This window comes from Lolium perenne, chromosome 2 (genome assembly GCF_019359855.2).
Source record: "Lolium perenne isolate Kyuss_39 chromosome 2, Kyuss_2.0, whole genome shotgun sequence".
In the NCBI taxonomy this organism is placed as follows: Eukaryota; Viridiplantae; Streptophyta; class Magnoliopsida; order Poales; family Poaceae; genus Lolium; species Lolium perenne.
The window spans coordinates 196,763,084-196,774,420 of record NC_067245.2 but is presented as its reverse complement, the minus strand read 5'-3'; positions in this window follow the sequence as shown (position 1 = coordinate 196,774,420).

Below are 11,337 nucleotides of genomic sequence, written 5' to 3'. Positions count from 1 at the left end.
CGGAGCTCGAGGCCGGGGGAGGTGGAGTGGGAGGTGAAGGTGGAGGTGGAGACGCGGCAGCCTGGCCGCGTCCGGCGCTGCTCATGGTGGATCTGCTGGAGGCTGAACGGAAGCGGCACTACGGCAGCGGCGGCTAGGGTTTAGTGGGGAGGAGATGAGATGCTCGCGCCCCTGTTTATATAGGTCGGAGGCAGGGCCACGGCCGCGCCACGCGTGGCATCGCCATTACTACGTGCGCAGAGGTAGGCGACGGCCGCGCGGCACGCGAGGCATCGCCATTTACACGACCGCAGACTGCCGAAGCGACGCCTCAGTGTCAGTACTGGCGGAGAAAACACATCGACGCTGCGTCACTGCCTGGTGGGCCAGACAAAACGTCCGCCAGCCGCGAGCGGACACTTTCCGCGTCCGCCGAGCGTCCGCCAGAGACGCATCCGAGGCGCATATTTGGGCCAGGTTTGCGTCTCCGCGGATGGCCCGGTCACTTTGCGTCGCCCCGCTGGAGGTGGTGCCAGACACATTTTCGGTCACGGCGGACACAAACGGTCGCTCAGCGTCCGTTTGCGTCGCGCCGCTGGAGATGCCTTTATGGCCATACTTTTCTCAGCTTCATCGTTGGCGCAGCGTGCGTTCTGTTTGTTTTACGGTCTTGATGTGTGGCTATATATGCCTGGTTCCATCTATCATGATTTGGTAGTTTGAACACAGTTTTTTTTTTCCGTAAGTTATTATGGTGAGCAACTTTTTATGGTACTTCCTATGGTTTGTTACTAGTTTGAAAGAAAAATGCCTCACGGTTTTGGCTATACACCAAACATCTTAGTAGTGTTTAAACGCACACAACTGTCAGTTTACTATCTCAAGTAGGAAGGTAGTCCCTAATCTCAAATTTTGAGAGTCTTCCTCCGTTTAAGCATCACTTGCTCAGAGTCGAAGCAAAACGAACGGGTTCCAACTTCTAGCTATAAATAAGACGCAAGTTGTGTCTTATGAATTTCGAACAGATAAGCCCACAAAAAAAGAATTTGGAACAGATATGTTCATGAAATGTCATTCTAGAGACTCTATTCAATAAATAGCACTACACAATGGTTTATTTCCTTCCCATAACACGATCTTTGGCGAGGTGTATGTGTCCTGGCGTCCTTCAACTTTGAACAAAAATTTGGCGCTGCCGGGATCCTAGCCTCCCACGCTACCATGCCTAAGGGCTCGTTTCATAGGAATTGTATATGAATCGTGTAGGATTAGTATTCTATGTGAAAATATCCTACACAAGTTGTTTGATTAACAGGAACATATCCTATAGGAATTAATCCTATAGAAATCTTGTAGTGTAAATCTTATAGGAAAAAACATGAGCTCATACCTCATGAGTTTTTTGTTGTTGCAACAATCAAACACACTTCATCTTCCCATAGAATTCAAGTAGCCATGACAACCCAATTGTATACTTTTTCTATTACTATATTTTTCCTATCATATGAATTAAAGGAGCCCTAAGACGAAATTTTTGGAAAATTCATGACGTGTTGCATATAACAAAACGGGTGGCAAAACGGGTGGCCACCGGCAGAGTACGGAGGCGACCATTGCATCTTTATATATAGTAGCCGGGAGTTGTGTTCTGCCACATACTAGTACAACGTCTCATGCGCAATTTGGTCGGGTAACAAATATTTCGTTAGTACTTGGCTAGCTTATGAAATATAGAAAATAAACTGTCAGGCTAAGGCAATGAGGCAGAATTATCTTAGCATGACAAGTCTTAGCATACTTGGATAGTGAAACAAAATGGAACAATAAATAAACCATATGTACACCAATTACCAACTATCAAATGCACTTCCCCAGGGCACCAGCAACGCCTCGTCCATTTTCCTCACAATATGCTAACATTGTCAGTTTATAACCAATAATATTATCTCCACACCACCGAGACTAATGTCTCAGACTAATTTCCAGAAGATCTTTAGTGTCATGCCATCTTTGTGGATTTTGTGACCATTTTTTACCAGATACCAAGGTTTGAGTAGTACTCTAGTTGAAATTCTACCGAGGGCCGACTGAACCGTACCTGCCAAGACAGGCGATCAGGAGGCGGTTGTAAGGGTATATTGCCTCTATAAACGGTTTTGGTAATTAATGGCAATCCTTATGAACTAATGCTTTTATTGATTTTATATGAAGAAATATTTCGTAGGTAATGTTTGTAACCCATGTGTTGGATTAAAGTGTGGATACAATGAAGATAAATATATACCTCGAGTATTAGCATCAAGATCATCAATTTGATGAGAAAATTATGATATGATCAAGAAAGGAAATAAAGATGGAGTTCTTGTGTGGAACTATTTTTAGCTATGCTCTAGCTTATGTGTTAAGCAATGGATGATCAAGTTATTATGATATAGCATGAGAAGACACAAGGTTGAAAAAAAACTAAGAGCGGAGATTGGATTCAAATTGGTCTACACATGAATCATAAAGAATGTACCACATGGATAATGTGATCTTGTGGTATAATAAGTATTGTCAATTATGCGTTGTGAACGAACCCATCATATATGGACATGTATAAAAAGCAAGATCTCATATATATAATCCATGAGAGGATGGAATCAAGTGGTGACGGTCGTCAAGGTTGAGAAGGGCAAGTTCAAGATGAGCATCTCGAGAAGATCTTATGCTTGAAACTTGCATGTCATCCATTCGGTGATAATGAACACGCGAGGATGTGCTTTCCGGTTGGGTAACTTGATCGCATCGTCTTAGGGAGCTCAACCCTTTGCATACTTTGCATGCCCTTATTTTTATTGCTTCCTGGTGTTTTCTGTTTGTGGTCCTTATGCGTGTGGCTAGCTTTCCAATAATCTCAAGTCCATTTAAAATAGAATTAGTATGCATCTTTATTACATTTTAAGTTTGGATGTTTTTACCGGTTCATGTGGAGAGGTTTCACCTCTAAAATCATGTAAAAAAATATCCTTTTATAGTTCCTAACAAAATTGGTTTTTGTTGGGGTTCTATTCTTTGTTATCTTTCCAACAAAATTGGTTTCATCTCAATCAGAGTTCAGAACTTTGTAAAAATTTAGTTCTTTCGATAAAACTATATTTTGAGGGGGTTCTGCGAAACCAGTGTGGAAACCGGCGGTGTCGTATCACCAGCGGAATCAGTCGGCAGCCGCCAAAATTTTCTGGTATATGTCGAATGGATATATAAAGTGCGATTCCGGTGGCCACCGAACTGGTTCCTGCTCGCATGATTCAATCCGGTGTGGAAACTCGCGTGTCAGTTTGAGCTAGTCCAATCTTGTGCATTGGTATCCAATCCGGCGAGAATTCCGGTCTACCAGTTGGTACACCGGTCCAGTCTGGCAGGAGGGTCGGCACCGCCGAACTTACTTCCGGTTTGGGTAACAAGAATTTCCCCAAACGGCTAGTTTCCCCCGTTGGACTACAAATGACCCTTCTTCCTCCTTGAGGAGGTAAGCTAAACCATTCCTTTTTCCTCTCTCTCTCATACTCCATTGTTTAACCTCAAAAGTTTGCTTGCTCTCTATTCCGTCATATTATTCTTGCATCTTCTTGTGGGATTTGGAAGAGGAGATCTACATCTACAATATCCATCAATCAATTTCTCCTCTAAATGAGGGGAACTCTTGGGATCTTGATCTTGGAGTCATTTCTTGATTTCCTCCTTTGTTCTTCCTCTCTAATTCCTCCCTAGCACTTATTGTTTTGGTGGGATTTGAGTGTGAAGGATTTTAACACCTTTGGTGTTCTTGCTTTGCTCCTTGCCTAGTGTCGAGATCTCCATTGTGATTAGTTCGAGTAAGATACTGTGAGTTTGTTACTCTTGGAGGGTGACCTCCTAGTTGGATTGGCGGTTGGTGCTCCAGTGACCTCTTCGTGAAAGATTGTGAAGAGACCCAAACTTCTCATTTGTGGAGGTTGTGGAGCTTGCGATCTCCGGAGTGGAGAAAAAGCTAGCCATAAGAAAAGAGCCTTTGTCCTTCATGAAATTGGCTTGGAGTAGAAGATGAGTTTTTGTGGAGTTTGGGAGACATTCGTAGTGGCCTGCATCTCTCCAAAGTGACGTACGTCACTTCGTGTGAGGGAACACACATGTCCGTCTTCGTGTGGCTCGGTTATCTCTATACCCAAGTTACTTTCTTTGTGATAGTCATCATGCTTGAAGTACTTATGTCTTGCTTATCTCTTGTGTTGTCTTGCTTAGCTTAACTTGTTGTTGGTGCACTTAGTTATGCCTAGCTCATTTAGGATCTGTGTTTGCAAAATATACATTAGTTTAATTCCACATTATTATAAGCAAAATCCATAATTATTTTTAAAATGCCTATTCACCCCCTAGAGGTGACATGTTTTCCTTTCAGCGATGGTAGCCACAAAACCCATCTAGGGCTCCATTCTCCTCGCCGGTGACGCCACCCGTTCGCCCCATATCCGGTGGTCTTGGGGCATTGGAGGGTGGCGAACCACGACTCCTCACCGGCAGGGAGTTCCGTTATTAATTTAGTTTGTATTTTAGGTGTATTTTTGGGATGGTGAGGCGACAGCTATATCCTGAAGTCAGAATAAGGTCCTCCACGCTATATCCTCACTCCGGCGGTGTTTCTAGCGGTGGTAGAGGGCGCATGGAGTTGTGTGCTCGTCGGATCTCCTGGACCCCAGTCGATTTTCGTGTTTTTTTGGTGTGGTTTGATGCCAGTCTCTTTCGAATGGTGTTCATCATTGGCAATGGTTTCTCCTCTGGTGCATTGGTTCGTTGGTCCGTTGCGGCCTTAGCATGACGATTTCCCTTATGTCTACTATAATAAGATGTACTACGATAAGTTTTGCCCTGCTCCGGGGTTGGAGGTGTGAGGATGGCGGCTCACCTTCGGCTTGTGCTAGTGTTTGCAGTCGTCGATAGGTGGTCCGATTACCAATTTATATTTTTATTTTCTTTTGGGATATTTTTTTACTACTGTTGATTATTATTAATAGATCGATGGAATTTCCTTTAAGATAAAAAAATGAAAGGCCAAGGCACACCATGAAACTGAAATATCTGAGCATACTGGACAAAATAAAATGTGTTGAAATAAGTGCTTGAAATTCACGTGGGATGATAAATACACCTGCCACTTTACCTACTTGTGCACATCAATTACATAAAGTCTCAATATATAACGCCGACACCAACATTGGTGCCTCCATTTTGATATATGTTTTCCCCAGGTATGTGCACATAGTGTGACTGATAGTTTTAATGATAACTGTTTAGCATTGCAAGAGAGCTGATAAAAAAAATTAGATTCTACATCATGGAAAAGTATGATATATACATGATGTGTTGTGACGTAGGAGTGAGATACACCAGAAAAGGAAAAGTGAGTGGAACTGACAGAGGCCGTGATCAACGATGATACTGTGGTTTCGAGATTCATCTAGTAGGGTCGATTATCCTCTGCCTCTGGTCTTCTGGTTGGTTGTGTTCTCCTTGTAGGATGTGTTCAGGATAATGATATTTGGGGCCCAGGAACAAGATAACTCTGTGAGTCCTCTGCATTTGATCCTCGTACTTGGAATAGTTTTACTTTGGATTTTGACCGTATATTAATACATAGACAACCGTGAAGTGGATTTAGTACACTACTACAAAACATGCTTTCTGAGCTGGTTCTGCGGAGTTTGGCCACCCACTTGAGGAATAAAGAACTACACTAAATAGTATGATCTCAATTGGTTTCAAACCGGCTGCAATAAGGTTTTCTTTGAAATGGGGTTCAGTCAGTTTATAAAGCATTGGGAACACTCCATTATTCTAGTTGGTCAAGTATGCAATATTGACCAATGGGAAAATGATCCTTTCCTTAGCTATACACTGTTAGATAGGACGAGACTTCAACGATTTCTCGCTACGAATGAACCTGTTTAGCCCACCCTCCTACAAACTACCGCTTCGGTGGGGATTCAAACTTGGGTGGGTTCGACTCAGCACCCATAGCACAAGCTACCAAGCTAGCACTTGGTTCTCATGGTTGGGTAAGTATGGCTAGAACTTTTACCTGTCAATAGTATCCTGAACTTCATGGTCAATAATAATGGCACATGCTTGCTCACCACAACATGATCTTTTACATTACTGCGTTGGTTCAATTCTCTTCATTCCTCGGCTAGATATGTGATTGTTCTCTGTTCACTCACCGGCTACACTGGAGACTAGAAATAAGTGATCCTTGTGCTAAACTTTAGATTTCCATATGGACCATCTTTGCAGGCCCAGGGTATGCCAAGTAGCTGCGTGAACTCATAGTGTAGGAAAGCAAGAACATGCTTGGTTAAGATATGTTCAGTTTATGACCATAGTTTCCTAACTATTTTGTAGGTACAACGAGCCTATTGTAGAACAAAATGAGAATGTGATCAGAGATATCTATAAGAAAAGAAAACCCGGCAACAATAATACTAATAAAGTAGAACAAAATGAGACGATCCAAACAAATATACGGTGCCAAACAACATAAAAGGAGTGGTGACAGAACACATATCTACCAACCTATGGTTAGACATTTCACAAACATTACTAAAATGAAATAGCTGGCACATTTGAGATGAATTCAAGTAAAGAAAAACAACATTCATGTTGTGCTTTTATTGTGTAATAAGGTGATATTAAGACCGGAATAATCTATGACCTCTATTAATTCATTGAGAACATCAAGATCGAAGTTCTTAGGAACAAATACTGCTCAAATACTCAAATACCTTGAATCTTATGTGCGCATGCATAGGTAGGAAGCCTCGAGCACTGATGCCGAATCCAAGCATAGCCGCAACTACGAAGACCGGAAATTCCCGAGCAGAGGACAGGATTGGATAGCATGTATTGATTACCATGCATCAACGATGATTGATACGGTGATTGATTACCGTATATGAAAAATGAAAGGTAAGAGTGCAAAGTGCATTGAGTGGTTGCAAGTACACGGATGCCGCCTAGAGGGGGGCGGGGTGAATAGGCGTTTAATTTTTTTACGATTATGGCTTAACAAATACGGAATAAAACTAGCGTTTAATTTGTCAAGCACAAAATCTATATAATTAGGGTTCACCTATGTGCACCTACAACTTATGCTAAGCAAAACAGACAACTATGGGATAGCAAGATATATAACTTCAAGAACGAAGGCTATCACAAAGTAAAGTGCATAAGTAACTCGGGTATAGGAATAACCGAGGTGACGCAGATACGATGATGTATCCCGAAGTTCACACTTTTGCGAGTGCTACTCTCTGTTGGAGAGGTGTGGAGGCAAAAGCACTCCAAACGCCACGAATGCCTAACCGTATTTTCCTCGAGCCTTCCCACTAAAAGGGAAATCCCCGATCCACTATTGAACCTTGAGGGTGGTCACCGAACCCACACAAAGCTTGGGCAATCTCCACAATTTAATTGGAGGCTCCCAAGAAATCTCCACTAAGGCCTCACACTTGAAGAATCTCCACAACTTAATTGGAGGTCCCAAGTATCCACAAAGCTATAAATTTGATGCAATATCCACAACTTAATTGGAGGCCCAAAGAACACCAAAAAGACACAAAGCCATCTAGGGTTCCAAGAACCGAAGAGGAAGAACCTTCTCACTTTCACTTCCGCGAATCGCCGTGGAGAACTCAAACTGATGCACCAAATGCAATGGCAAGAACACCGCAAAGATGCTCAAATTCTTCTCTCTCAAATTCCAACAAAGCTACAAAAGATATTGGAGGAATAAGAGAGGAAGAAAAAATAGGAGGAAGAACACCAAATTTATCTCCAAGAACTAGATCTAGAGATTCCCTCACAAAGAGGAGAATTTGATTGGTGGGATTATAGATCTAGATCTCCTCTCTCTTTTCCCTCAAATAGGTGCAAGAATCATGGAGGGATTAGAGGGATAGGAAGCTCTCAAATGTTGGCAATGGAGGAGAGAAATTGGGGAAGAATAAGTAGGAAGAGAGAGGAGGAAGAAGGCCTTTAAAAGGGTCCCCAAAATTCTGCCCATTATGGCCAAATCGTGTCTGGGCGGCAGTCCTGCCCCTCTCTGGGCGGCAGTGCTGCCCCGGGCCTAACGACAGGGCTGCCCTTGTCTGGGCAGAAGTGCTACCCTTTCTGGGCGGCAGTGCCGCCCTCCCTGTGTATACCTAAAGACCCGATACAAAATCTTAAAAACTTTTGCATCCGGACTCGGATTTCGATGATTTTGGGCTCATTGAAATCACAACAACAAGATCTACAACAATATGCATAGAAACATCATAATAAAGAAAGGGAGGATAGAAAAAAGGTTTTACCTATATATAAAGAAAAATCGGTAAAAACTCTAATATGGAAAATGCAACAACTTGAGTTAGGAAACTCGGATTTAGGTGAAACCAATTTTGTTGTAAAGAGAATGACAATAGATACCCAACGAAGGGTGAAAAACTTAAGAAGAAGTGGGGTAGATTTATCTATGGATTTTAGAGTGAAACCTCTTAACACGAAGAATCGGAAAAAACTTCAATATCGAAACACAACAAGTATTTCATGTGAAATCCGTATTTGATGAACTAGAGCTTGTCGTGAGAGTAAGCACAAGATCTAAAACACAACATGGATAAGATACAAATAACAATCAATAAATATGATGCAAGGATGCAACGGTTTGAGCTCTCTCTGAATGATACGATTGAGTTACTCGCTCGAGAGCCCTCTAGATAGTACGACCACTATCCTATAAACCGGTCTCCCAACTAAAACCACGAGACCGATAAGAAAGAAACCCTAAAAATAGAAAACCTTAACCTTGCGCATTCCACTTGAGCTCGATGATGACGATCTTGACTGCAACAAGATATAACACCTTTCTTGATTGTGCTTGCTTGATAAAGTCTTGCAAATTTCTCCCCTATACTCCACTATTGGAGAGCTTCTTCTTGAGTGCATATTCACATATCCATGTGTAGGGATTTGTTGCATAGAAAACAAAAAAATTCCTACCGCGAGAACGCAATCCAAGCTAAGATGCAATCTAGAAGACGGGAGCAACGAGGGGATGATCGAGACTCACCCTTGAAGATTTCCAAAGCCTATAAGAGTAGGCTCTTATTGCTGCGGTAGACGATCACTTGCCGCTTGCAAAAGCGCGTAGAAGATCTTGATCACGGTGCCACGATCTGGCAGCACCTCCGTACTCGATCACACGTTCGGTGTTGATGAAGACGACGTCCTTCTCCCCGTTCTAGCGGGCAGCGGAAGTAGTAGCTCCTCCTTGAATCCGGCAGCATGACGGCATGGTGGCGGTGGCGATGGAGAACTCCGGCGGATCTTTGCTAAGCGTTGCGGGAGAGGTGGAGGAGAGGGGGGGCGGCTAGGGTTTGGGAGAGGGGGTGGCCGGCCTCCTTGGGTGCGGCCAAGGTGGTGTGGTTGTGGTGGCCGGACCCCTCCCCTATGCCCCTCATTATATAGGTGGAACCCCCAAGTGTTGGACTACAAGTCTTCGAATAAGACCCCAACCCAAAACCTTCCATGTGTAGGGAAACCTACCCAAGGAGGGACTCCCACCTCAAGTGGGACTCCCACCCTTCCATGAGGGGGGGTGCACGGCCCCCTTGGTGGAGTCCACCTTGGACTCCCCCCACTAGGGTTGGCCGGCCATGGGTGGTGGAGTCCCACCGGGAGTCCGCCTTCCGAAGTGACTTCTTCCGGACTTTTCTAGAACCTTCTAGAACCTTCCAAAATTTCACCGGATCATTTTCAAACTTATAAAATGACTTCCTATATATGAATCTTATTCTCCGGACCATTCTGGAACTCCTCGTGATGTCCGGGATCCCATACGAGACTTCGAACAATACTTCGAACTCCATTCCATATTCAAGTTCTACTATTACAACATCAAATCTTAAGTGTGTCACCCTACGGTTCGCGAACTATGTGGACATGGTTGAGAACTCTCTCCGACCAATAACCAATAGCGGGATCTGGAGATCCATAATGGCTCCCACATATTCAACGATGACTTTAGTGATCGAATGAACCATTCACATACGATACCAATTCCCTTTGTCAAACGATATTTTACTTGTCCGAGGTTTGATCATCGGTATCACTCTATACCTTGTTCAACCTCGTCTCCTGACAAGTACTCTTTACTCGTACCGTGGTATGTGGTCTCTTATGAACTTATTCATATGCTTGCAAGACATTAGACGACATTCCACCGAGAGGGCCCAGAGTATATCTATCCGTCATCGGGATGGACAAATCCCACTGTTGATCCATATGCCTCAACTCATACTTTCCAGATACTTAATCCCACCTTTATAACCACCCATTTATGCAGTGGCGTTTGATGTAATCAAAGTACCTTTCCGGTATAAGTGATTTACATGATCTCATGGTCATAAGGACTAGGTAACTATGTATCGAAAGCTTATAGCAAATAACTTAATGACGTGATCTTATGCTACACTTAATTGGGTGTGTCCATTACATCATTCATATAATGACATAACCTTGTTATTAATAACATCCAATGTTCATGATCACGAAACCATGATCATCTATTAGTCAACAAGCTAGTTATACAAGAGGCTTACTAGGGACTCCTTGTTGTTCACATAACACACATGTATCAATGTTTCGGTTAATACAATTATAGCATGGTATGTAAACATTATCATAAACTCAAAGATATATTATAATAACCATTTTATTATTGCCTCTTGGGCATACCTCCAACAGTCTCCCACTTGCACTAGAGTCAATAATCTAGTTTACATTTGTAAAGATATAACATCTTGGCCTTCCGGTGTTTTATCATGTTTTGCTCACGGGAGAGGTTTTAGTCAACGGAGCTGACACGCTCAGAAACGTATGTATTTTGCAATTCATTTGCGTCTCAACGCATCACTCATTCTCTAAATGAGTCGGCATAATTATATATGTTCAGTCCTCTGGTGGAACCTTAATTCCGCGGTCTGAAATATGTCACTAATATTGTCATATACAATATAGCTTCAAAGTTCTGACACTATCGGAACTACACCAAGTTCTCAAAGAACCTCTTGACTTAACATCCTCAGTCATTGTCAAAATAATGACATACTCTGCCTTCATTTGTATAATCCGTCACAATATTTAGAACTCTTCTAAATCTAACATAGACAACTTCTAGCTCATTGTGCTACCTTTTAAACAACACTTAGTCAAATTTGAGATTGAAATCGTATTTTATATGTGACCAAACCAATATCGGTGCAACACCTTACAGCGATTTGTTTGTCATTTCTCCGTACAAAA